Source organism: Pseudophryne corroboree, chromosome 6, assembly GCF_028390025.1.
Source record: "Pseudophryne corroboree isolate aPseCor3 chromosome 6, aPseCor3.hap2, whole genome shotgun sequence".
In the NCBI taxonomy this organism is placed as follows: domain Eukaryota; kingdom Metazoa; phylum Chordata; class Amphibia; order Anura; family Myobatrachidae; genus Pseudophryne; species Pseudophryne corroboree.
The window spans coordinates 604,292,292-604,319,658 of NC_086449.1; the positions used below are offsets into that span (position 1 = coordinate 604,292,292).

General features: G+C 45.5%; 1 pseudogene; it reads right to left on the bottom strand.

The window, feature by feature from the left end:
- Positions 1-11,416: 11,416 nt before the first annotated feature.
- On the bottom strand, positions 11,417-11,535 carry LOC134938387 (5S ribosomal RNA; annotated as a pseudogene).
- Positions 11,536-27,367: the final 15,832 nt, after the last annotated feature.

The following is a 27,367-nucleotide window of genomic DNA, read 5'->3' on the forward strand; positions in this document are numbered from 1 at the left end:
TCCTCAGTAATTCCAGCAACTACAATGATTGTAGGGTCTTGCATCCCCATCAGCCCTAACACTGAAGAATTAGGACCGCCTAACACACAAGCTTTCACACACACGCTCAGGTAGATTTACTAAGCCACAGTTGTTTGCAGTTCCTGCATTCCCAGCAGTTTCCGCATCCATGGCAATTTAATGTCCCTGCATCCCTAGCATTCCCAGTATCCATGATGATTCCAGATCCCTGCATCCTCAACGGTTCCAACATCCATGGCAATAGGTTTCTGCATCTCCAGTGATCCCAGCATCTCCTACGGTTCCAGGTCCCAGCATCCACAGTGGTCCCAGCATCTGCGTCACTAAGTCTATTATTTACACTTAATTTCAACAAAAGTAGGTGAAAATTTATAGTTTTATCTACTTTTCTAGAAAACAAATATCGTAGCCATTCATTAAAAGGGTAATGCAGTAGATATCACAGATATCTCCAGCTCACAGTTCACTCCCCATCTGGCCCTCCCTCCCCATACAATAGTAGGAGGACCTAAACTTATCAAATTCTGAAAATACTGTAAGGAAAAGAGTCTACAACAAACATACATATTTTAGAAATATACATGTACATCAGGAATATATTATCACGCCTCTACAGGTCTAGAACTTATGTCTAGCCTGAGAATTATCAGTAATTAATAATAATATTGATTACCTGTCTTGTGTCTACTACTCCTGCGGTTCTGCTGTATCTTCAGTATAAGCTGTTTAGCAGAGATGACCTCACAGAAGTCCAGAGATGAAATTTGCTTTGGTCTTCCAACTCACATTTTCAACCATGGAGAAGGCCCACCTGAAAAATTTAGAGACGTGATAATATGTTCCCAATATATGCATATTTATTTAAATTATTTCAATATATTGTGTCACAAAAATGCAGTGCTGTACACAAGTCATCCATATTAGTCCCTGCCCCATAGGAACTTACAGTCTAAATTTACTAACACTATTTGACACACACACACCCACATAATCATATGGAGTTTGTTGCATACATATTTCATTGCACCTGTCCCTGTTGGCATGATACATTCACATTAAAAAGATAGAATTTTTGCTGAGTAATCCAAACCTACAATAAAGGGAGCAATAGTATAATCACAAATAGCATTTCCGACACCAATTTATACAATGCTGTACCAAGAGTATGTCATTCACACTAGTTCCTGCTCCGTTAGAGCATACAGTATAACATTCTTAACACACAAGCGCTCACAAACACACTCAGGTCAATATACTAGGCTGCAAATTTTTGGCAGTCCCTGGATCCCCGTTGGTTCTAGCCTCAACAGCAATTAGTGATGTGCACCGGAAATTTTTCGGGTTTTGTGTTTTGGTTTTGGGTTCGGTTCCGCGGCCGTGTTTTGGATTCGGACGCGTTTTGGCAAAACCTCACTGAAAATTTTTTGTCGGATTCGGGTGTGTTTTGGATTCGGGTGTTTTTTTCAAAAAACCATAAAAAACTGCTTAAATCATAGAATTTGGGGGTCATTTTGATCCCATAGTATTATTAACCTCAATAACCATAATTTCCACTCATTTCCAGTCTATTCTGAACACCTCACACCTCACAATATTATTTTTAGTCCTAAAATTTGCACCGAGGTCGCTGGATGGCTAAGCTAAGCGACGCAAGTGGCCGACACAAACACCTGGCCCATCTAGGAGTGGCACTGCAGTGTCAGGCAGGATGGCACTTCAAAAAAATTGTCCCCAAACAGCACATGATGCAAAGAAAAAAAGAGGCGCACCAAGGTCGCTGTGTGACTAAGCTAAGCGACCCTAGTGGCCGACACAAACACCTGGCCCATCTAGGAGTGGCACTGCAGTGTCACGCAGGATGGCCCTTCAAAAAAATACTCCCCAAACAGCACATGATGCAAAGAAAAAAAGAGGCGCAATAAGGTAGCTGTGTGACTAAGCTAAGCGACCCTAGTGGCCGACACAAACACCTGGCCCATCTAGGAGTGGCACTGCAGTGTCACGCAGGATGGCACTTCAAAAAAATTGTCCCCAAACAGCACACGATGCAAAGAAAAAAAGAGGAGCAATGAGGTAGCTGTGTGACTAAGATAAGCGACCGAAGTAGCCGACACAAACACCTGGTCCATCTAGGAGTGGCACTGCAGTGTCAGACAGGATGGCACTTGAAAAAAATACTCCCCAAACAGCACATGATGCAAAGAAAAAAAAGAGGCGCACCAAGGTCGCTGTGTGACTAAGCTAAGCGACACAAGTGGCCGACACAAACACCTGGCCCATCTAGGAGTGGCACTGCAGTGTCAGACAGGATGGCACTTGAAAAAAATACTCCCCAAACAGCACATGATGCAAAGAAAAAAGAGGCGCACCAAGGTCGCTGTGTGACTAAGCTAAGCGACACAAGTGGCCGACACAAACACCTGGCCCATCTAGGAGTGGCACTGCAGTGTCAGACAGGATGGCACTTGAAAAAAATACTCCCCAAACAGCACATGATGCAAAGAAAAAAAGAGGCGCACCAAGGTCGCTGTGTGACTAAGCTAAGCGACACAAGTGGCCGACACAAACACCTGGCCCATCTAGGAGTGGCACTGCAGTGTCACGCAGGATGGCCCTTCAAAAAAATACTCCCCAAAACAGCACATGATGCAAAGAAAAAAAGAGGCGCACCAAGGTCGCTGTGTGACTAAGCTAAGCGACACAAGTGGCCGACACAAACACCTGGCCCATCTAGGAGTGGCACTGCAGTGTCAGACAGGATGGCACTTGAAAAAATACTCCCAAAACAGCACATGATGCAAAGAAAAAAAGAGGCGCACCAAGGTCGCTGTGTGACTAAGCTAAGCGACACAAGTGGCCGACACAAACACCTGGCCCATCTAGGAGTGGCACTGCAGTGTCACGCAGGATGGCCCTTCAAAAAAATACTCCCCAAACAGCACATGATGCAAAGAAAAAAAGAGGCGCAATGAGGTAGCTGTGTGACTAAGCTAAGCGACCCTAGTGGCCGACACAAACACCTGGCCCATCTAGGAGTGGCACTGCAGTGTCACGCAGGATGGCCCTTCAAAAAAATACTCCCCAAACAGCACATGATGCAAAGAAAAAAAGACGCGCAATGAGGTAGCTGTGTGACTAAGCTAAGCGACCCTAGTGGCCGACACAAACACCTGGCCCATCTAGGAGTGGCACTGCAGTGTCAGACAGGATGGCACTTCAAAAAAATTGTCCCCAAACAGCACATGATGCAAAGAAAAATGAAAGAAAAAAGAGGTGCAAGATGGAATTGTCCTTGGGCCCTCCCACCCACCCTTATGTTGTATAAACAGGACATGCACACTTTAACAAACCCATCATTTCAGCGACAGGGTCTGCCACACGACTGTGACTGAAATGACTGGTAGGTTTGGGACCCCACCAAAAAAGAAGCAATCAATCTCTCCTTGCACAAACTTGTTCTACAGAGGCAAGATGTCCACCTCATCAGCATCGTCCGATTCATCACCCCTTTCACTGTGTACATCCCCCTCCTCACAGATTATTAATTCATCCCCACTGAAATCCACCATCTCAGGTCCCCGTGCACTTTCTGGAGGCAATTGCTGCTGGTGAATGTCTCCACGGAGGAATTGATTATAATTCATTTTAATGAACATCATCTTCTCCACATTTTCTTGAAGTAACCTCGTACGCCGATTGCTGACAAGGTGAGCGGCGGCACTAAACACTCTTTCGGAGTACACACTGGAGGGAGGGCAACTTAGGTAGAATAAAGCCAGTTTGTGCAAGGGCCTCCAAATTGCCTCTTTTTCCTGCCAGTATACGTACGGACTGACATTCTTTCAATGGTGAGAGAATCATATGCAGTGACAGTAGACGACATGTCAGTAATCGTTGGCAGGTCCTTCAGTCCGGACCAGATGTCAGCACTCGCTCCAGACTGCCCTGCATCACCGCCAGCGGGTGGGCTCGGAATTCTTAGCCTTTTCCTCGCACCCCCAGTTGCGGGAGAATGTGAAGGAGGAGCTGTTGACGGGTCACGTTCCGCTTGACTTGACAATTTTCTCACCAGCAGGTCTTTGAACCCCTGCAGACTTGTGTCTGCCGGAAAGAGAGATACAACGTAGGTTTTAAATCTAGGATCGAGCACGGTGGCCAAAATGTAGTGCTCTGATTTCAACAGATTGACCACCCGTGAATCCTGGTTAAGCGAATTAAGGGCTCCATCCACAAGTCCCACATGCCTAGCGGAATCGCTCTGTTTTAGCTCCTCCTTCAATGTCTCCAGCTTCTTCTGCAAAGGGCAGGTTCAGGGATGTTTGGTGGTGCTCCAGTCTTCTGTACGCGGTGCCTGAACGCCGAAAGTGGCCCGCAATTCTTCGGGCCACCGACAGCATCTCTTGCACGCCCCTGTCGTTTTTTAAATAATTCTGCACCACCAAATTCAAGGTATGTGCAAAACATGGGACGTGCTGGAATTTGCCCAGATGTAATGCACGCACAATATTGCTGGCGTTGTCCGATGTCACAAATCCCCAGGAGAGTCCAATTGGGGTAAGCCATTCAGCGATGATCTTCCTCAGTTGCCGTAAGAGGTTTTTAGCTGTGTGCGTATTCTGGAAAGCGGTGATACAAAGCGTAGCCTGCCTAGGAACGAGTTGGCGTCTGCGAGATGCTGCTACTGGTGCCGCCGCTGCTGTTCTTGCAGCGGGAGGCAATACATCTACCCAGTGGGCTGTCACAGTCATATAGTCCTGAGTCCGCCCTGCTCCACTTGTCCACATGTCCGTGGTTAAGTGGACATTGGGTACAACTGCATTTTTTAGGACACTGGTGAGTCTTTTTCTGAGGTCTGTGTACATTTTCGGTATCGCCTGCCTAGAGAAATGGAACCTAGATGGTATTTGGTACCGGGGACACAGTACCTCAATCAAGTCTATAGTTGGCTCTGAAGTAACGATGGATACCGGAACCACGTTTCTCACCGCCCAGGCTGCCAAGGCCTCAGTTATCCGCTTTGCAGCAGGATGACTGCTGTGATATTTCATCTTCCTCGCAAAGGACTGTTGGACAGTCAATTGCTTACTGGAAGTAGTACAAGTGGTCTTCCGACTTCCCCTCTGGGATGACGATCGACTCCCAGCAGCAACAACAGCAGCGCCAGCAGCAGTAGGCGTTACACTCAAGGATGCATCGGAGGAATCCCAGGCAGGCGAGGAATCGTCAGACTTGCCAGTGACATGGCCTGCAGGACTATTGGCTTTCCTGGGTAAGGAGCAAATTGACACTGAGGGAGTTGGTGGTGTGGTTTGCAGGAGCTTGGTTACAAGAGGAAGGGATTTACTGGTCAGTGGACTGCTTCCGCTGTCGCCCAAAGTTTTTGAACTTGTCACTGACTTATGATGAATGCGCTGCAGGTGACGTATAAGGGAGGATGTTCTGAGGTGGTTAACGTCCTTACCCCTACTTATTACAGCTTGACAAAGGCAACACACGGCTTGACACCTGTTGTCCGCATTTGTGTTGAAATAATTCCACACCAAAGAGCTGATTTTTTTTGTATTTTGACCAGGCATGTCAATGGCCATATTCCTCCCACGGACAGCAGTTGTCTCCCCGGGTGCCTGACTTAAACAAACTACCTCACCATCAGAATCCTCCTTGTCAATTTCCTCCCCAGCGCCAGCAACACCCATATCCTCATCCTGGTGTACTTCAACACTGACATCTTCAATTTGACTATCAGGAACTGGACTGCGGGTGCTCCTTCCAGCACTTGCAGGGGGTGTGCAAATGGTGGAAGGTGCAAGCTCTTCCCGTCCAGTGTTGGGAAGGTCAGGCATCGCAACCGACACAATTGGACTCTCCTTGGGGATTTGTGATTTCGAAGAATGCACAGTTCTTTGCTGTGCTTTTGCCAGCTTAAGTCTTTTCTTTTTTCTAGCGAGAGGATGAGTGCTTCCATCCTCATGTGAAGCTGAACCACTAGCCATGAACATAGGCCAGGGCCTCAGCCGTTCCTTGCCACTCCGTGTCGTAAATGGCATATTGGCAAGTTTACGCTTCTCCTCAGACGCTTTTAATTTTGATTTTTGGGTCATTTTACTGATCTTTTGTGTTTTGGATTTTACATGCTCTGTACTATGACATTGTGCATCGGCCTTGAAAAAGCAGTTATTTTATTTACAGTATCACCTGTTTCAAATATACCCATTGTATTAAGGAGCAGCAATAGGTTACAGTAACAACGATTATAGCGATTACAATGTAAGATGGCTGCCTCTGAGCTACGCAGCTCAGCCAAAATACCTGTTTCCCCTTGTTTTCCCTTGCCCTTGTCTACCCCACCGGTGACCAAATACAGCAGGGAAGCCCTCCTAAGTTGGAGCGCTCCCGAGGTGCTTACCACACGTTCGGGCCCGTCGGCGGGCGGATCAGTGGCCCTTGCAGCCCTTGCTGCCCTTGCTGCCCTGTGTGGCAAGGATGCAGACGTTGTGGACACCGAAGTGGATGACCGAGCGGCCGCGCCCCCCCCCCCCCGCAGCCCAGGTTGCAACTGGCGGATGGACCACCGGCTCCGGAAAGAGAATGATGGAGGTCCTCATGTCTGCCCTAGTAGAAGGACCTGGATTCAGAGGAGAGGCTGTCGCGCAGGCGCCCTAGTGAGGTGGCGGCGGCGAGGGCACTGGTCTGCACTTCTCGCAATCCTGCTTTCGAATGTGCACTCACTGGCAAACAAGTTCGACGAATTGTCCCTCCTTCTGGGCAGCGCAGGGTCAGGCATTACAGGGTCATCCGTCCTCTGCTTTATGGAGACGTGGCTGGATGACCATATTGCGGACAACCCGATGTCTCTGCCGGGCTTCAGTCTCTTCAGGGCCAATCGCTCCAAGGTTCTCTCAGGAAAAACGAAGGGTGGTGGCATCTGTTTCTACATCAACGACGGATGGTGCACCAATGTCACGATCATAGGCAAATCATGCAGCCCTCACCTGGAAATGCTGAGTATCAACTGCAACCCCTTCTATTCCCCCCAGGAATTTGCCTCAATTGTCCTTGTGGGAGTGTACACCCCCCCCCTCGCCTGCGCGAACGAAGCCCTGCACCACCTGGCCATATGTATATCCGACATAGAACAAAAACACCCAGACTCCCTGCTTATAGTACTGGGTGACTTCAACAGAACTAACCTGAGCAAGGAGCTACCTAAGTACAAACAACAAGTCACATGTCCCACTAGAGGAGGGCGCTCCCTTGATCACTGCTACACTACCCTCAAGTCTGCCTTCCGGTCTATCCCGCGTCCTGCACTCAGCCTATCTGACCACTGCCTCGTCCACCTACTCCCTACCTATACACAGAAGCTGAGAGCAGTTAAGCCTGTCGTTAAGACTGTTAAGAAATGGACCAATGAGGCCAAGATGAATCTCCAGGCCTGCTTTGACTGCACGGAATGGGGGGTCTTTGAAGCCTCGGCAACCGACCCGAATGACTTGACAGACACTGTCACATCCTACATCAGCTACTGTGAGGACATGTGTGTACCTACCAAGACTTACCGCATTTACAACAACAACAAGCCCTGGTTTAATGCCCAGCTCAGGCAACTTCGTCGAGCCAAAGAGGAGGCCTATAGCAGCAGTGACAGAGCACTATACAACCGTACTAGGAACTCTCTGACTAAAGGAATCAGGCTAGCAAAAAAGCGGTTCTCGGACAAGCTGACAAATGATCTCTCCACCAATGACCCCCGTATCTGTATGGAAAGGAATGCAATCCATAACCAACTATAGGAAAACATCAAAGTCCACCGCCATGCACCAAGACCTTGCAGATGAACTGAACCACTTTTATTGCAGGTTCGCAAAAGAAGTCCCTTGCAACCCAAACAATCACCTCTACGATGCCCCAAACACCGACGGCCAACCCCAGGCACTGCAAGTCACACAAGAAGAGGTGGAGGCATTGTTCAAAAGGGCCAAAACCAGGAAAGCTCCGGGTCCTGATGGAGTGTCACCATCTGCCCTAAGAGCATGTGCGGGTCAGCTCGCCCCCATATTCACCAAGATCTTCAATAAATCGCTGGAGCTACAGAAAGTCCCTTCCTGCCTCAAAAGGTCTACTACAGTCCCGGTCCCCAATAAACCCACTATCACGAACCTGAACGACTACAGACTGATAGCACTGACGTCTGTGGTCATAAAAACGTTCGAGCGTCTGGTTTTGAATCACCTGAAAACTGTGACTGGCCCCAACTGGACCCCCTGCAGTTCGCCTATCGCTCAAATTGGTGTGTCGAGGATGCAGTCAACCTGGGCCTGCACTATATTCTACAGCACCTAGACATTCCCGGTACCTACGCGAGGGTCCTGTTTGTCGATTTCAGCTCGGCCTTCAATACAATCGTCCACAGCATCCTCCACCCCAAACTACTTCGCCTAGGGGTCCCAGAAGCTACCTGTTCCTGGTTAATAGACTTCCTGACAGATAGGACACAGGTGGTGAAAGCGGGGGAATTCACCTCTCCAGCTCGGTCCATTAGTACAGGGGCCCCTCAGGGCTGTGTCCTCTCACCCCTGCTCTTCTCCCTGTACACAAATGACTGTACCTCAGAGGCGCAATCAGTAAGGATCATCAAATTCGCCAATGACACCACCGTCATCGGCCTCATCAAGGATGGGGATGAATCGGCCTATAGACGGGAAGTAGACCGGCTGGCCCAGTGGTGCATCCACAACAACCTTGGGCTCAACCCCCTCAAAACAGTCGAGATGATAGTGGACTTCAGGAAGAAGTCATCTAGTGCACCTCCGCTAACGATTGCTGACAGTGTGGTATCGCTAGTGGACTCCTTCAAGTTTCTAGGGACCACAATCTCCAGGGACCTTAAATGGGGGTCCAACGCTGATGCCACTGTTGGGAATGCACAGCAGAGGTTGTTCTTCCTCAGGCAACTAAGGAAGTTCAACATCCCACAGAAGCTTCTGCTCCTCTTCTACTCCGCGATTGTGGAGTCGGTACTGTGCTCCTCGATACTCGTATGGTACAGCTCCACCAGTGCCAGGGACAGATGCAGGCTCCAAAAGGTGGTCAGAACCGCAGAGAAGATCATCGGGGCCGACCTTCCCTCAGTCCAGGACCTGTACTTGTCCAGAGCTAAAAAGCGGGCAATGAAGATAGTAAAAGACCAGCTACACCCCGACCACAGCATGTTTAACTTGCTTCCTTCAGGCAGGCATTACAGGGCTGTCCCCGCCAGATCCACCAGAAGCCTCAAAAGTTTCTTTCCCCAAGCGGTCCGCCTGCTGAACTCCTGAACATTGACTGACTAGACGTACATGTAACTAACTTGTGTCCCTACGGTATACCTATCTGTGTAACTTTACTTGCCCCCCCTCCACACACACACACACACACACACACACACACACACACACACACACACCTGCTTACCTGTTACCTACTTGGCTGCTGTATAGCAAACCGAAGACAAATTCCTAGTATATGCAAGTATACCTGGCCAATAAAGCTGATTCTGATTCTGATTCTGACTTGATGGAAATGCATTTCATCATAATCAAATTTGTTGTTATTTTTTAATACACAAAGTAAGTTGTTTAGGTCTCAAACAAAACTGGACTATACTGTATAACCACATAGATAGAATATTGATATTAAATGTAGAACAAGGTAAGCTGGACCAGCTGACTGATCTGATAGTCAGTTGGACTATATTAGATTAGTACTATGGATCATTATGCCATCAATGGTGTGCAGTGGAGATGGAGGACGGAGGACTCGTGAACCAGATCCGGAAGTGACAGCCGGGTCAGGCTAGAGAGAGCGCGCGTGTGAGGAGTGAGTGAGTGGTGCTGCCGTGAGCGGGGGGTGCCGGATCGGTGGTGCTGCCGGGAGCAGGGGGTGCCCGACCGGTGGTGCTGCTGTGAGCAGGGGGCTGCCAGATCGGCCGGAGGAGCAGCTGGTGTGAGCAGCTGGTAAGAGCGGAGATAGAGAGGGGGTCGGTGCAGCAAGTGAAACAGCTTCTGTTGCCGCTCTCATTGTTAAATATATATATATATATAAATAAAAAAGTGTGTGACTGAGGGGCTGCGATTACTGTGTGTGTGTGGGGTTGGGACTAGTTTGTGAGCTCGGGGCTGAGTTTGGATTGTGTGAGTGGGGCAGAGTTTTCAGGTGTGTAGGGTGCCTGTTTGTTTTGGTATTTTGTTTTGGTATTTTGGATTTGTTTGTGTGTGCACTTTTTGTGTGTGTTATAGGAATCTCCAGGGATGCTGCTGCATATTGTTTTCTTCACCACCCAACTGTGGGGTCAGAACCCTCTACTGAGCTGCACAAGGGGACGAGGAAGTCGGCTGCTGCAGTCATCAGAGGAGAGGACAGATGGAGGAGAACGGAGACTACTGCCATTACAGCTGCTGCCACTGGAGGTAGCGGGGACTACGGCTGCATAATAGCGAAAGACCAAGGACCACACAAAGATAGATAAGTATAAGCCAGCTTAATTATTGTATAAGTGAGTGTTTGCTCAGATTGTTTGTCCTCTATTTTTTCTTTTTTGCTTCTTTTTCTTTAAGAGTAACAGGGAGTTAGACCTTACAAACAATATGGGGGGGCTGTGATTGGGAACCTCACTCAGTGCATATCGTGCAAGATGTATGCACACCTGGAGCTACTGGCCCAGTGTGATTACATCTGCACGAGGTGTGTGTGAATGGTTGCCCTGGAAGCCCAGGTAACTGATCTAGAGCAAACCATTACGCGACTTAGGGAGATTCACAGTCTCGAGCGAAGTTTAGACAGAACGGTGGAGGAGTTGCGGGAGGGGTCACTGGTAGAAGAGGATGATGGACTAACAAGGGAGAAAAAGAAGGCTCTTGTGTGGGCGCACTCTTTACAGGAAAGAAGTTCCTATAATGTAAATCAGAGAATGTTTACAACATAACTTTTATTGGTAATAATATAAGCACAATTTACCCATCTAAATGATCCATGAAGAAATAAAGAATTAGAAAAAAATGTTAAAATATTCTGGTCTCTTTATTCCAAAGAGTGATTGTAAAGGTTGTAAACACAGAATAGTCATACCACCATTTCCCCTGACCAGTACAGATTGCTGTATTAATAGTACCGAGGAGTGGTCAAAGCATTAATATGTAGATATCCAACTATGATCACTTGTGTTAAGTGGATATATAGCTGTTAATTGGTCACCAGACTCTAGCACCTGAATCGTTCGACAAATACCATAATTGTAAATGGAAAAAACATTGAACTGCACTGAGCATTCACTGATTAAATGAGGAGATATGGGAAAGAAATAGTGGTGATACTGCTGTTGGCGTGTTCTCCTCACACAAAGAGGAAGCAAATTCCCACTCTACAACACCAGGTATTCACAGGCAGTCTCCTTTCCTGGTACTAACCCGGCCCAACGCTATTTAGCTTCCAAGATCGGACGAGATCGGGCGATGGCAGCGTGGTATGATAGTAGATTTACATTATAGGAACTTCTTTCCTGTAAAGAGTGCGCCCACACAAGGGCCTTCTTTTTCTCCCTTGTTAGTCTATGTACTTTCTGGCTCTGGGCGCACCACCAACGAGGACAGCATATAGGAGAAAATCACAGATATTTTCTCACTCCCGTTACTAAGGGTAATTAATTGTCCGATTTTGTTTTTTTCCGTTAATACACTTTATTACATTTTGTGACCTGTGCCCGATTGCCCTATGTTTTGTCATAAGTAACCTCACTGTTTTAAAGACAGTCTCTGATTGCTGGCACGGTCCCTACTCTCTCTTCATATCTATCTACCTACCTTATTTCTCCTTTTTACCCACAGATCCTTTTAGCAGTTTCCTAGCAGATTTCAGGTTATTTCCTACTCAAAACATTACCTCATTGTAACTCGTCATCTGATATGACGACATTTTCTCTTAAGACGGAGCTACTGAAACATCAAAACTTGGAGAATTTGGGGGATCCCTTCTCTGAGGCCTATGAACAATCCCCTTCCAACGCAGATTGGAGGACCACCTTCTCTAGACTACAAAAAAGCCTACAAAGGAGGACACGCCTATCTTGGGATGTCACGACTTTAGAAAATTACATCAAACACAAGATTGTACCTCGGGGTCTGAGACCCAAAGTATTTCCTTCATTTCCACTTGCCACTGAAAACTTGAAGACCGAATGGGAGGCAGCACTCCTCAGGTGCTCTCATGAGTTACTACATCTCCTGGTGAAACATGACACTTTACTTTAAGACCAGGTCGACAAAGAAATAGATGAACTCGGCAAAAATCTGGAGACTTGGGAAAGGGATCTATCCTTCCAGACAGTGTTTGAAAAACATAAAAAAGAAATTGTTCAGTATGAACAGACAATAGTGGACCGCAAACGAAACAAATTCATCAGGGATAAACACGATTTTGCACGAGGTGACATCTTTAGGTGGAATCCCACACTACCCAACAGGAATAGGAGACAGAGGGAAAACCCAACCTTCTCGGAATTTGAGTCCTCCAACAGTGGAGATTCGGCCAGTGAAACTTTTGAAATTACTCCATACAATCAGTCAGAAGTTGAGGATTTTACCCCACGTTTTTTAGGCCAAGGCTCGAAGCCAAGAGGCCGCATCAGAAATCAAGGAAAACCAGGAGAGGTGGAAAGAAGAAACGACAGACGCAATCCAGATTGTTACTTACAAAGGACCGCTTGATATCCAGCTCGGCAGAGGAAGACTGTGCGGTAGACCTTAATAACCCTTCTAAATTACAGGTCATCAATTTATCTGACAGGTCTCTTTCCACCGATCATATGGAAGTACTTGCAAAAGGACTTTCCTTTTCACTATCCAGATCCTTTAATAGATTTTCCTGGGAAAAGGATCTGAGGCTCTTTGGGAGGAAGCTTCTTCTCAAAAAATGTTTTGCTAGGCAACAACATAGACAGATGGAAAATCCGTGCATTTCAGAACTGACCACTGATGACCTTCATGCCATTCAGGAATTAGAAGAACTTCAAATGGAATCCAATATGGATAGAACTAACACCAACAGACCGAGATGCAAACCCAAATCTTCCTTTTTCCACCAGACAACATCAGTCAAGAGGTAAGGGTCTTCCTGAACAGGGTGTCCAAAGAATTTGACGATATCTATGTTCAAACCAGAAATGGCCTCCACCACTCTTCTAAAAATCTCAAATTCAAAGAAAGAAAAGCTTTACAAGAAATGGGAACCTGGCATGATATAATCATAAAACCATCCAACAAAGGGGGCAATATTGTACTCTGGCCTCGTGAAATGTACATTACCGAAGCACACCGACAATTACACAATCTTTCATGTTATAAGAAACTTCTCAGTGATCCCACCCCCAGATTCCTGAATGCCTATAACATCTTACTACAAGAGGCTGCTACCCCAGGCACTATCACAACGCAAGAACTACAATACCTTACTGTCCAGAATCCAAAAACACCAACTATCTATCTTTTGCCAAAGATTCATAAAAATGCCCATCAGCCTCCTGGCAGACCAATTATGTCAGGTAATGGTGGGCTCCTGGAGCAACCCAGCCGATTTCTGGACCTACACCTACGTGAAATTGTTCTGGATTTACCCTCCTACTTTCAAGATACTTCGGATTTATTACGTAAAATCCTGATATAAACTTTGAGAATGATTTTCTCCTAGTGACTCTAGATGTGGAGGCGCTTTACACAAGTATTAATCATCACCATGGTCTCTCAGCAGTTAAATACTATCTGGACCAAGGAGGAGAAAAGGACTTTTCAGATTTCTCCTAAATTACTTCATTTTGTTCTCTCCAAAAACAGATCAATTCTTTTTGCAAGTAAGGGGAACAGCAATGGTTGCTGCTTGAGCACCCACTTATGCGAACCTTTTTTTGGGGTGGTGGGAGCACCTCTATGTTTTTAATACTACCAATGAGAAATACACTACACATGTGACATTGTGGCTAAGGTATATTGATGACATATTCATTATTTGGAACGGAGAAAGAGGTCTCCTTATCGGCTTTATCAAACTCCTCAACACCAACGATCTCAATATCACATTGACCCACACCATCAGCTCATAGACGGTCCCCTTTCTCAATCTCAATATTTACAAATTCGACACAGGTTTTCTGGAAACTGAATTATATCGCAAGGAGACTGCAACCAATAGTCTCCTCTTCCAAACCAGCTCACACTTTCCCCCAACCATTGAAAATTTCCCCAAAGGGGAGTACCTCAGGCTGAGACGTAACTGCTCGGAAAATCATGTCTTCAAAATCAAGAGCAGAGAACTTACCCGTCGCCTCTTAGCCAGAGGTTAATGCAAACGCTCACTTAAACGAGCATACTCAGAAACCACAGTAATTAAGAGGGAGAGTTAAATTTTTGGGAAAAAGGAGGACATCAAGCCAGATAACACCCTAAGATTCATAGTGTTAGGCGCCGGGGTCCGCTCGTCTGCGCGGCCCGGCGCCTAGCAACTAGGGACGCCGTGCGCGTACAGCCGCCGGCTCCCTAGCAATGCTAGACGCCGGGCGCGCTGAGCCGCACGGACCCTAGCAACGGGGACGCCACTGGCGGACCGCGTTCCCCGTTGCTGGGTCGTGTTTAATTAATAGGTGCACCTGATCTCTGGCCGTGCAGCAAGGCAGCTGCATGGCATTCATTCTAATCAGCTCTGTCAGCAGCTGATTGGAGGACTCCTGTTTAAATACACTCTCAGGGCTTCTCACAGACGCCGGTAATAGCTTCCTGCATGCTGTCTTTGTTTGCTGAGAGTCTGTTTCCAGTCTTGCTGTATCCGGTCGTTCCAGTCCTCTGAAGTCCTGTACTCTGGAGTTATCATCTCGTCCCTGGAGTCCTGACCGATCACCGTTTAACATCCAGTGGTGTTCGTGAGTCGCGGCTCTGCCGTGTGTAGCGGCTCGGCCGCTTTACCCTTTATTATTTGTGTTTGGAGCATTTTGCGGAGGGTTCCGCTTCCACAGGTCCACTCTGGTATCCGGCGGTGCCGGGTAGGAGTATTGGACAAGTGGATTTTGGTTGTCCTTTTCCCTGGCGGTTTTTCCGCACATACTTTAGGTTTTTTTAGTTAGCTCGTAGCCCCTGGCCTGTTGTTAGCTAGAGGTCCTCTTGTTATCATCCTGCCTCGGATTTCCCTTTGTCTCTCATTAAGACCGGGGGGCATCGGAGTTGGGCAGACATAATCCGCCCTTCAAACGCGGCTGCCAAGGGCTCAAGAAACCATAGTCTCGCAAGGGATTTCCGATAGCACGGGTGAGACAACAGAGTTAGGGTGCCAGGGGCTATTATTCTTTCCTGCTCCCGTTCCCAGCATTCCATTCCAGTGCTCCGGTCATTGTCATAAGATCTCCTCTGGCCAGGAGTGCTGGAATCATAACATTATTACCGGCCATACCAAAACTTAAAATTAAACAGGGTTTAATTTTTTCTTATTCAGTTTTATGAGAGTTTATCGGCCTCATGAATCCTACAGGTTTAGGGCCAAATCCTGGTCAGCTCTTAGTCAGCCAGATTCAAGAACTTACTCAGATGGTTCAGGATCTTTCTCTTCGGGTGAAGTCGCAGGAAGATCTTTTGCGAGCTTCCCCGAAGGTAGTTCCTGAACCAAAGATGCATTTGCCTGACCGTTTTTCTGGTGATAGGAAAGAGTTTTTTAATTTTAAAGAATCCTGTAAACTTTATTTCCGTTTAAGACCGATTTCCTCGGGTACTGAATCTCAGCGGGTCGGGATTATTATTTCTTTGCTCCAGGGGGATCCTCAGACCTGGGCATTTGGTTTAAAAGCAGAGGATCCGGCATTGTTGTCAGTGGATGCTTTTTTTGGGTCTTTAGGGCTCTTGTATGATGACCCTGATAGAGAGGCGTCCGCTGAAAGTCAGTTGCGCGCTCTCAGACAGGGTAGAAATCCTGCGGAGGTTTATTGTACGGAGTTTCGTCGTTGGTCGAACGACTGTGGCTAGAATGACCCAGCCCTGCGCAGTCAGTTTCTCCTCGGCTTATCAGAGTCTATAAAAGACAGTCTCCTTCAGTACCCCGCTCCTGAGACTCTCGATAAACTCATGGAGCTTTCTATTAAGATAGATCGTCGTCTCAGAGAGCGGAGGGCTGAAAAAGGAGCACCTGTAAGGTCAAGTCCGTGTGTATATTCCATTCCTGAGGACGTAGAGGAGCCCATGCAGATGGGTCTCTCCCGGCTGTCTCCTGAAGAAAGAGCCAGAAGGCAAAATTCTGGTCTTTGCCTGTACTGTGGGGGTAAGGGACATTTTTCTCGTAATTGTCCGAACAAGTCGGGAAACGCTTTGACCAGGTGAATTGTGAGGGGGTTCACCTAGGTCTGCAGCTTATCTCCTCGAATAACTCCCTTTTAGTCCCAGTTAAAGTTTCCTTTGGCAGCCTCAGTTCTTCGGTGTCGGCTTTTGTTGACAGTGGAGCTGCAGGAAACTTTATGGATTTAACTTGGGCTAAGGCCTTAGGCATTCCTCAGTTACCTTTGGGTAGGTTTGTCACCATGCATGGCTTAGATGGGAGTCCACTGTCCAATGGGGTTATTTCTCTACGTACACCCCCTGTATTACTTACAGTAGGAGCTCTACATTCTGAAAAAATCGAGTTCTTCCTTACTCATTGCCCAGCAGTTCCAGTAGTTCTGGGTCACCCTTGGCTGGCCTTTCATAATCCCACCATTGATTGGCGGTCGGGGGAGATTTCACAATGGGGTACCTTTTGTGATAGGGAATGTATTACGTTTCCAGTCAGAGTAGCAGCTGCCATTCCTGAACTCATTCCTGTGGAATACCAGGAGTTTGCTGATGTGTTCTCCAAAGGCAATGCGGACATTCTGCCTCCTCATCGGCCGTATGATAGTGCTATTGAGCTTATTCCTGGTGCCGCATTACCAAAGGGAAGATTATATGCTTTATCCGGGCCAGAAACTGCGTCCATGAATGATTATGTTAAGGAGAGCCTAGGGAAAGGATTTATTAGACCATCAAAATCTCCTTTAAGTGCAGGTTTCTTCTTTGTGGAGAAAAAGGATGGCTCGCTTAGACCTTGCATTGACTTTAGAGCCCTGAATAAGATCTCAGTTAAAAATACTTATCCTTTGCCGCTGATATCTGTACTCTTTGATCAGCTACGTTCGGCTGTGATTTTTTCTAAAATTGACCTTAGAGGAGCGTACAACCTCATCCGAATCAAATCTGGAGATGAGTGGAAGACGGCCTTCAGTACTCAGTCAGGTCACTACAAGTACCTGGTGATGCCGTTCGGCTTGTCCAATGCTCCAACAGTTTTTCAAGACCTCATTAATGATGTGCTCCGTGACTTCCTAGGGAAATTCGTGGTCGTTTACTTAGACGACATCCTGATTTATTCTGAATCAATGGAACAACATTTTACCCAGGTGCGTCTGGTTCTTCAGAAGTTACGTGAGAATCATTTATATGCCAAGCTGGAGAAGTGTGAGTTTTATGTCACGGAGGTATCTTTTTTAGGGTACATTATTTCCCCTCAGGGATTTTCCATGGAACCAAAGAAGCTCCAGGCCATCCTTAGTTGGGCGCAACCCACCAATTTAAAAGCAATTCAGCGCTTTTTAGGGTTTGCGAATTATTATAGGAGGTTCATTCATTCTTTTTCTGACCTGGTTGCTCCCATTGTAGCTCTGACAAAGAAAGGAGCGGATCCTACCAACTGGTCGCGTGAAGCAGAGTTGTCCTTTCGGGCCTTGAAACAAGCATTTGTCTTAGCTCCAGTCCTCAGACATCCCAATCCGGAATTACCCTTTGTTGTGGAGGTTGATGCCTCGGAGGTTGGAGTGGGGGCTATCCTTTCTCAAAAGGATCCGGAGTCTCTGGAGTTACATCCTTGTGCCTTTATGTCCAGGAAATTCTCCTCCGCTGAATCCAACTATGACGTTGGTAATCGGGAGTTACTGGCGATAAAGTGGGCTTTCGAGGAGTGGAGGCATTGGCTGGAGGGAGCAAAACATACCATTTCAGTATTGACTGACCATAAAAACCTGCAATACATCGAATCAGCTAAGTGGCTTAATGCCCGGCAGGCACGTTGGGCTTTATTTTTTACTCGTTTCAAATTCATAATTACTTTCAGGCCTGGTTCCAGGAATACCAAGGCTGATGCCCTGTCACGCAGTTTTCTTCCGGTTCACAATAACAGTCCTGTTACTCCCATACTTCCATCTTCGGTCATTTGGGCTGGCCTCACACAAGATTTATTTACCCAGTTAAAACAGCTTCAACACCAAGCTCCTGGAAATACTCCTGCTGGTCGTCTTTACGTCCCTGAGTTTTTGAGAGCTACTGTTTTGACTGAATTCCATGATAACAAAGTTTCCGGGCATCCGGGAATCTCTAAGACTTTGGAGTTAGTCTCCCGCTCAGTATGGTGGCCTGGTCTTTCTAAAGACGTTAAGGAGTTTGTTTTTTCATGTCAGGTTTGTGCACAGCATAAGGTTCCCCGTTCCTTGCCTATCGGGCAACTTATGCCCTTAAATGTCCCTCTCAGGCCATGGTCTCATATTTCCATGGATTTTGTGGTAGACCTTCCCCTTTCAGCCGGATTCCGAGTCATATGGGTGGTAGTGGACCGTTTTAGCAAGATGGCTCATTTCATTGCTCTTCCCCGACTGCCATCTGCCCAAGGGTTGGCAGTTTTGTTTCTCCGCCATGTTTTCAGACTTCATGGGTTGCCTACTGATATTGTTTCTGATCGGGGTCCACAATTCATCGCACAATTCTGGAAGTGTTTTTGTGCTTCATTAAAGATGAAATTGTCGTTAACATCCGGTTACCACCCACAATCCAACGGGCAAACCGAGCGAGTAAACCAATCATTGAAACAGTATTTGCGTTTGTATTCAGCCAAACTCCAGAATGATTGGTCCGAGTTTCTTCCGTTGGCGGAGTTTGCTTACAATAATTCCTGTCATTCCTCCACTAAAGTGTCTCCATTCTTTTCAGTTTTTGGTTTTCACCCCAGAGCTAATTCTTTTTTTCATCATTCCTCAGACTCCCCGCTAACCTTAACCTCCCATCTCAGAGCCATTTGGAAAAAAGTGCACCTTGCTCTCAGAAAAGCGGCCTTTCGAGAGAAGAAATTTTCTGATAGGCTCCGACGTTCTTGCACTTTTAAGGTGGGAGATAGGGTATGGTTGTCGACTCGTAACATCAGGCTTCGACAATCCTTGGCTAGATTGGGACCCAAATTTATTGGGCCATTTCTTATTATTAAAAGAGTCAACCCAGTTGCCTTCCGGTTACGTTTACCAAGATCTCTTAGGATTGGAAATACGTTTCATTGCTCCCTGTTGAAACTATACGTTTCTTCCAGTAGATTTCCAAGGAGGATCTCTCAGGGTAGATCTCCGGTGGATGTACAGGGACAACAGGAGTTCTTGGTGGAGAAGGTTCTCGATTCCAAATTGTCCCGGGGCCGGCTTTATTTTCTGGTGCACTGGAGAGGCTATGGTCCGGTGGAAAGGTCTTGGGTCTTGGATAAGGATCTTCATGCCCCGAGGCTCAAGAGGGCATTTTTTCGGGAATTTCCTCGGAAACCTGGCTTTAGGGGTTCCTTGACCCCTCCTCAAGGGGGGGGTACTGTTAGGCGCCGGAGTCGGCTCGTCTGCGCGGCCCGGCGCCTAGCAACTAGGGACGCCATGCGCGTACAGCCGCCGGCTCCCTAGCAATGCTAGACGCCGGGCGCGCTGAGCCGCACGGACCCTTGCAACGGGGACGCCACTGGCGGACCGCGTTCCCCGTTGCTGGGTCCTGTTTAATTAATAGGTGCACCTGATCTCTGGCCGTGCAGCAAGGCAGCTGCATGGCATTCATTCTAATCAGCTCTGTCAGCAGCTGATTGGAGGACTCCTGTTTAAATACACTCTCAGGGCTTCTCACAGACGCCGGTAATAGCTTCCTGCATGCTGTCTTTGTTTGCTGAGAGTCTGTTTCCAGTCTTGCTGTATCCGGTCGTTCCAGTCCTCTGAAGTCCTGTACTCTGGAGTTATCATCTCGTCCCTGGAGTCCTGACCGATCACCGTTTAACATCCAGTGGTGTTCGTGAGTCGCGGCTCTGCCGTGTGTAGCGGCTCGGCCGCTTTACCCTTTATTATTTGTGTTTGGAGCATTTTGCGGAGGGTTCAGCTTCCACAGGTCCACTCTGGTATCAAGCGGTGCCGGGTAGGAGTATTGGACAAGTGGATTTTGGTTGTCCTTTTCCCTGGCGGTTTTTCCGCACATACTTTAGGTTTTTTTAGTTAGCTCGTAGCCCCTGGCCTGTTGTTAGCTAGAGGTCCTCTTGTTATCATCCTGCCTCGGATTTTCCTTTGTCTCTCATTAAGACCGGGGGGCATCGGAGTTGGGCAGACATAATCCGCCCTTCAAAAGCGGCTGCCAAGGGCTCAAGAAACCATAGTCTCGCAAGGGATTTCCGATAGCACGGGTGAGACAACAGAGTTAGGGCGCCAGGGGCTATTATTCTTTCCTGCTCCCGTTCCCAGCATTCCATTCCAGTGCTCCGGTCATTGTCATAAGATCTCCTCTGGCCAGGAGTGCTGGAATCATAACACATAGGGACTTTTTGCTCTGAATGGAGAATGTTGAAAAATGTTATAACTAAACACCTTCCCATCTTGCAGCTGGATCCAGACTTATCCCTGCTCTTGGATTCTCCATTACAGATGAGCTGGCGCCGATCCAAGAATATAAAAGACCAATTAGTGCGAAGTCATTTTGTTATATCCACCCAAAAAAACCTTCCATTTCTGGCTCTTTCCCGTGTGGTCAATGCAAATCATGCCCACAGATATTACAAACCAACACTCTCATAGACAGATATGGGCAAACAATAACACTACAACATTTTTTCAATTGTAGTAGCCCAGCAGTGATTTACTGCATAACTTGTGGGTGCAATCTTAAATACATTGGCATGACCACACGTAAATTAAAAGAAAGAGTCCTGGAACATTTGGGAAACATTCGCAATGCAGCTAAAGATCTAGCACACATGAAACAGCTTACCTCTGTTGCCAGGCATTTTCATTTTTACCATAAAGGATCCATTAAAGAATTTAAGGCTTTAGGTTTGGACCGTGTTCATTTGGGCATACAAGGAGGAGATTACACCAAGGAACTTTATAAGAAAGAGAGCGAGTGGATCTTTAACCTCAACAGTCTTAAGCCCTCTGGTCTGAACGAAAATATTAACTATGCGGTTTTCTTGTGAACTATCAGCTTCTCAATTGTAACATACACCTGTAGAACAGTACAATAATATACATTATATAGCTCATCTATTTACCCCCCCTTTTTTTCCTTCCCAACTCACTCACCACCTCCGATCACCTTCAACACCCTTGCCTTTATCCAGCACCTCTATTGTCCACTCATTAACCCTATCATTTCCCCCCTCCCCCCCCCCCTAAACCCAGGTATGCCCCACATTTCAAGTCCATCTCTTTTCTTCACATCACATCACCCTTCCTCCTTCTTACGCCCCTTTTTTTACCACACCCACACCCCTCATTTCCCCCCAGTCTCATGCTCGCAATTATCCTATTCATTCATAGCCCCCTGCATATTCACTCACACAATGCCCCCAGCCAATTTCCTTCTTCCTGATACCTGGTATCACCCCCACCAATTAGTTCACTTCAACCGGCCACCATGGCTAACCCACACTACCAGGCATTTAATATATACTTCCTATCCACCCAGCACACATTCATTGTTATCCTTCACCTCATACTCACCTGTATCTTCTTTCTATCACCATTTTATTACCTTCACTTCCATTTTCACTCAATTTTTATCCAGCACTTTCAGTTCTCATAATTTTTGCAATCTCGTCATTTTCCGCACGCCTTTCACGCTTTCCATATCAGTCATTATTCCAATTCATTTCATTTCCAGCTATCCCCGACAGGTTCCTTCTCACAGTCTCGCATACTCATTTCCATAATGCAACACAGTCATTTATTTACATTTATTAATTTCTGTTCATTTTACTAGTCCCGGAGTAATTTATATTCCTTCACAACATGCAAGGTATCCGCGTCTTGTCATGCTATTTTAACACTCTGCAATCAAGGGCATTTTTACTAGTGATGAGCGGAATCCGAACCCCCCCGAACTTCAGCCTTTTTACACGGATCCGAGGCAGACTCGGATCTTCCCGCCTTGCTCGGCTAACCCGAGCGCGCCCGAACGTCATCATCCCGCTGTCGGATTCTCGCGAGGCTCGGATTCTATCGCGAGACTCGGATTCTATATAAGGAGCCGCGCGTCGCCGCCATTTTCACACGTGCATTGAGATTCATAGGGAGAGGACGTGGCTGGCGTCCTCTCCATTTAGATTAGAAGAGAGAGACTGAGAGTGAGACACTTGATTTACTGGAGCTTAGGAGTACTCAGAGAGTGCAGAGTTTACTAGTGACTGACCAGTGACCACCAGTGCAGTTTTATTATATTATTATTTAATATAATCCGTTCTCTGCCTGAAAAAAAAACGATACACAGTGACACAGTAACAGTATACCATATCTGTGCTCAGCCTCAGCGTGCTGCATCATCTATGTATATCTGACTGTGCTGAGTGCTCAGTGCTCACACAGCTTAATTGTGGGGGAGACTGGGGAGCAGTAGCAGGAGTACATATTATTTAACAGTGCACACTTTTGCTGCCAGAGTGCCACTGCCAGTGTGACTGACCAGTGACCACTGTCTGACCACCAGTATATTGTGATTGTCTGCCTGAAAAAGTTAAACACTCGTTGTGTGGTGTTTTTATTCTATAAACGCATTTTGCTGATAGTGTCCAGCAGGTCCGTCATTAATTATATAATATATACCTGTCCGGCTGCAGTAGTGATATATATATATATTTTTTATATCATTATCATCCAGTCTATATTAGCAGCAGACGCAGTACGGTAGTCCACGGCTGTAGCTACCTCTGTGTCGGCAGTCGCTCGTCCATCCATAATTGTATACCACCTACCTGTGGTGTTTTTTTTTTTCTATCTTCTTGATACTAGTAGCTTACTTTAGGAGTCTGCAGTGCTGACAGTGTTCAGCAGGTCCGTCATTATAATATATACCTGTCCGGCTGCAGTAGTGTTATATATATTTTTTTTTTATATCATTATCATCCAGTCTATATTAGCAGCAGACGCAGTACGGTAGTCCACGGCTGTAGCTACCTCTGTGTCGGCAGTCGCTCGTCCATCCATAATTGTATACCACCTACCTGTGGTGTTTTTTTTTTTCTATCTTCTTGATACTACCAGTAGCTTACTTTAGGAGTCTGCAGTGCTGCTGACAGTGTCCAGCAGGTCCGTCATTATATAATAATATACATTCATGTATTGCCTTCCCCATCTTTTTTCAATGTGGTTTCCTGTCCTTTTCCCATGCCCACAGTTGGGCAATTCAGTTTTGGTATCCCCGTCAGGGAGTTCCGGTTCTGCGGGTCACGTGTCAGGCAAGTGACGTCATCACGTATCGTGATGACGATCACTGGGGTTGCTAAGCAACCACACCAACTGCGGTCCGGATGCGGCGTATGGAAGTACACTCGGGTTACTAGGCAACCGAGCTGCTTCCGCCGCAGATGGTCACGTGACCGGGTGACACGGAGCCGCAGTGCGGGACAACGGGACCGGGATACTAAGTATCCAGAGAGGATACTATCATCTCAGGTAATGTCTGTGGACCTGAGATGTATATATATATATTGTGCTAGAGAGATCTATGAGAGTTATATGGAAATCAGTAAAACCTTTGAGTCTGGAATCAGGTCATGTGACCACACTGACCTTTGACACCTTTTCTATTCTATTTTTGTCTCATTTATGTTTATATGTCACATTATATATACATCTTTTTTATCGGTTTGCCTCCTACACATCGCTCTATTTATTTAATAGGATTAGTCATGTTGTAAAAGTATTATTTTTATAAAAACTATGGATGATTGATATTTTATTGCTACACACCTGTTGGGCATCAGGTGATCAAACAGGGTTTAAATAGATCCCTGAATCAGAGGGAGCTTTACTTCTGATGAAGCTAGGTGACCGTGCCTAGGGAAACGCGTTAAGTGTGAAGAAGCTGCTTAAATACAAGTACTCCACATCATAACAGGATCCAGATATGGACATTTGCTAACTACACTTTGGAACATTTGCCTTGGAATCATTCCCTGTGGGACTTACACACTACAGCATCATTCGGAGAGACCCAGCTTGGATACAAGTGATACAGCTTGCTTGCTGTTTTCTAAAAAGCATTTGGAAGCCTCCGATCATACGGGTAAAACCAGCTGTAATTCTACTTATTTCCCCAGGGAACTTTTGGTTCAGCGTTCCAGTCCGGGATCCTTAGTGGACATTTAATAGCAGCACATTCTAATCTTTTCAGCTCCATTTATGCCCTAACTTCATATGAATGTGTGAATATTTATTTTATTCATGTTTTTATTCATCAATTAGTGTTTAGTTAATAAATCTAAATGTTTTTTTCATCATCCATAGTTGTTTAATTATTTTAATTATTGGAAAGGCAGCCAGCGCCAGCTTTAATATATTTTGTTGCTAAAACTCTTTCTCTGGGACTGACAATCCCTTGCTGGCAGCAGTGACAGCGCGTCTGGAAGTGTCTTTCTCCTTCCTTTTTTTTGTCTATATCCAGACGCAGCAGTCATGAGCTGTTTTTCCAATTTTAAAGAGCGAAGTGATAGGAGGCAAACCTATATGACCAATTGGGGTGATTCAGGGATTGATAAACCTGATTCGGAATTGTGTGATATGAATAAGGATTTCTATGTACTTGAGGATCTCTTAAAAAATGAATCGAGAAATTGGTTGGATAGCACCAACCTGCAGAACTATCTAGATAAAGGGATGGTACCAAGGGGTCTTAGATTGTTCAAAAACTCTATTTTTTCTGATTACCCTGAATTCCAGAAGGAATGGGACAATCTGTTGGACAATTGCTCGTTAGCCCTTATAAAAACCATTATTAAGTTTAGAGCATTTAAAGTCCAACAGATTGAAAAGGAAATAGACTCTTTGAAAAAATCAATGGATAAATATATGTCATTAACAGAATTTAAAGAAAAAGATAGACGTATTAATGAAAGAGTCATTAATTTTGAAAAGAATCTGATGGATAATAAGTATAGGAAATTTAAGAGGGATTCTTTTGATTATAAAAATGATCAAATTAGAACCTATAGGAATAATTACAAACAAACCCGCAAAGTAGGCACCCCAAGAAACATGCAGGGGAGGGAAAGGGATTTCCAAAGACAAAAACCTAATAATAGAAGGGAAACAATTGAATATAAAAATAGATTTGAACCTCTGGACCATCTAGATAATTCTAGAAGATCACCTAAACAGATGGGAGCAAGAAGGAAAGAATACCAAAATCATCCAGATCATTATTCAGATCGAGTAGAATCCTCTGCCACAGATTCCTATAGAAATAAAATAAGAAGTAGAGAAGATAATTTTTTAGACAGGGAACACAGATTGAACAGGTGGGAGTCCCCACCAAAGAAACAGAGAGCAGAGTTCCGAAACAAAAGAGCCAGAAACCCAAGCATAGAGGCACAAGAGGGGGACGATTAAGAAACAAACATGTTCATAGTACTACTAAAACTAAAAAAACCCTTAATACGGATAAAAATAGAACTCATAAAAAAGTTTTCAATCTCTCTTCTAAACAATTAAGTACATCAGAACTGGCACTCCTGGAGAAGGGACTTAAATTTGCCCCCACTAGGGGGCCAAATCTATTTGATCTATATGTAGATTTGAACAGATTTATACGTACGCTTTGCCGGAAACGTTATTTTGCAAATAAACGTCTAAAGGAAACACAGGATTCCTCCATCCCTATAATTTTAGATAGTACAGATACCATTCTTTTAAATACTTTGGAAAGTCTATGGCAAGAAGGGAATACAGATGTAGAAAATTCAAATAGAAATGGGGAAAAAAATCTTTGATATAAAGAATAGAGATAAATTTAAGAAAAAATCAGAGTTCTTTCCAATTAGTGCAAAGAGCAGTTCCATTGAGTCCTTCTATCGCATCACACTGGAGGACTTTAGAGACATGTGTCAAAAATATTATGACAAAAAACAACCATCTAATCTAAATAAAAAGGAAAAAGAAGCAATCAAAATGTTGACGGAAGATCACACTATTGTAATTAAGGAAGCTGATAAGGGGGGGGGGGATAGTAATTCTTGACCGTTCAGATTATATAAGTGAGTCTTTAAGACAACTAGTTAACCAGGAGCACTATAGTACACTTAAAGGGGACCCGACCATAAAATTTCAGGTGGAACTCAAAACCTTACTAGAAGGAGCCTTGGAGTCTGGAGTCATTTCCAGAGATATATATAATTTTTTATACCCTGCACATCCTCACATTCCTGTTTTTTATTATCTTCCTAAAATTCACAAATCCATCACAGCACCTCCTGGGAGACCTATTATTTCTGGCATTGATTCTTTGACTTCCAATCTTTCATTTTATGTTGATTCTTTTTTACAATCTCGAGTGTCCTCACTGAGGTCTCACATTAAAGATACCACACATTTTTTGAATTTAATCAACACCATTGTATGGAAAGACTCTTATGCTTTTCTTACCTTAGATGTTTCTGCTCTTTACACCAACATCCCCCATCAGTTGGGATGTGAGGTGATTAAAAGGAGACTAGACTCCGATGATGACCTCAGTGAGGAACAAAAATTATTTCTTATCACATCTATTTCTTTTATTCTTTCACATAATTATTTTTTATTTCTTGGTGTTTTTTACTTACAGGTTATGGGCACTGCCATGGGGACCAGGTTCGCGCCCAGCTATGCCAACCTATACATGGGGGAGTTTGAACAAACCCATGTGTGGGATGGCGGCTGGGCTGAGAACTTGGTCCTCTATGGGCGCTATATTGATGATTTATTTATTATTTGGGATGGGGACCTTGATTCTGCGACACGTTTTATTGAGTTTCTTTCTTGTAATGAATATAATCTCTCATTCACCTCCACCTTCCATACCTCTAAAATTAATTTTTTGGATGTAAATCTTGAGATTATTAATAATAAAATAGTTACATCCACATTTAACAAAAAAAACCAACACTAATTCCTACTTACATTTCACCAGTTCACATTTTAGACCCTGGAAACAGAATATTCCCAAGGGACAACTTATTCGCCTGAGGCGGAATT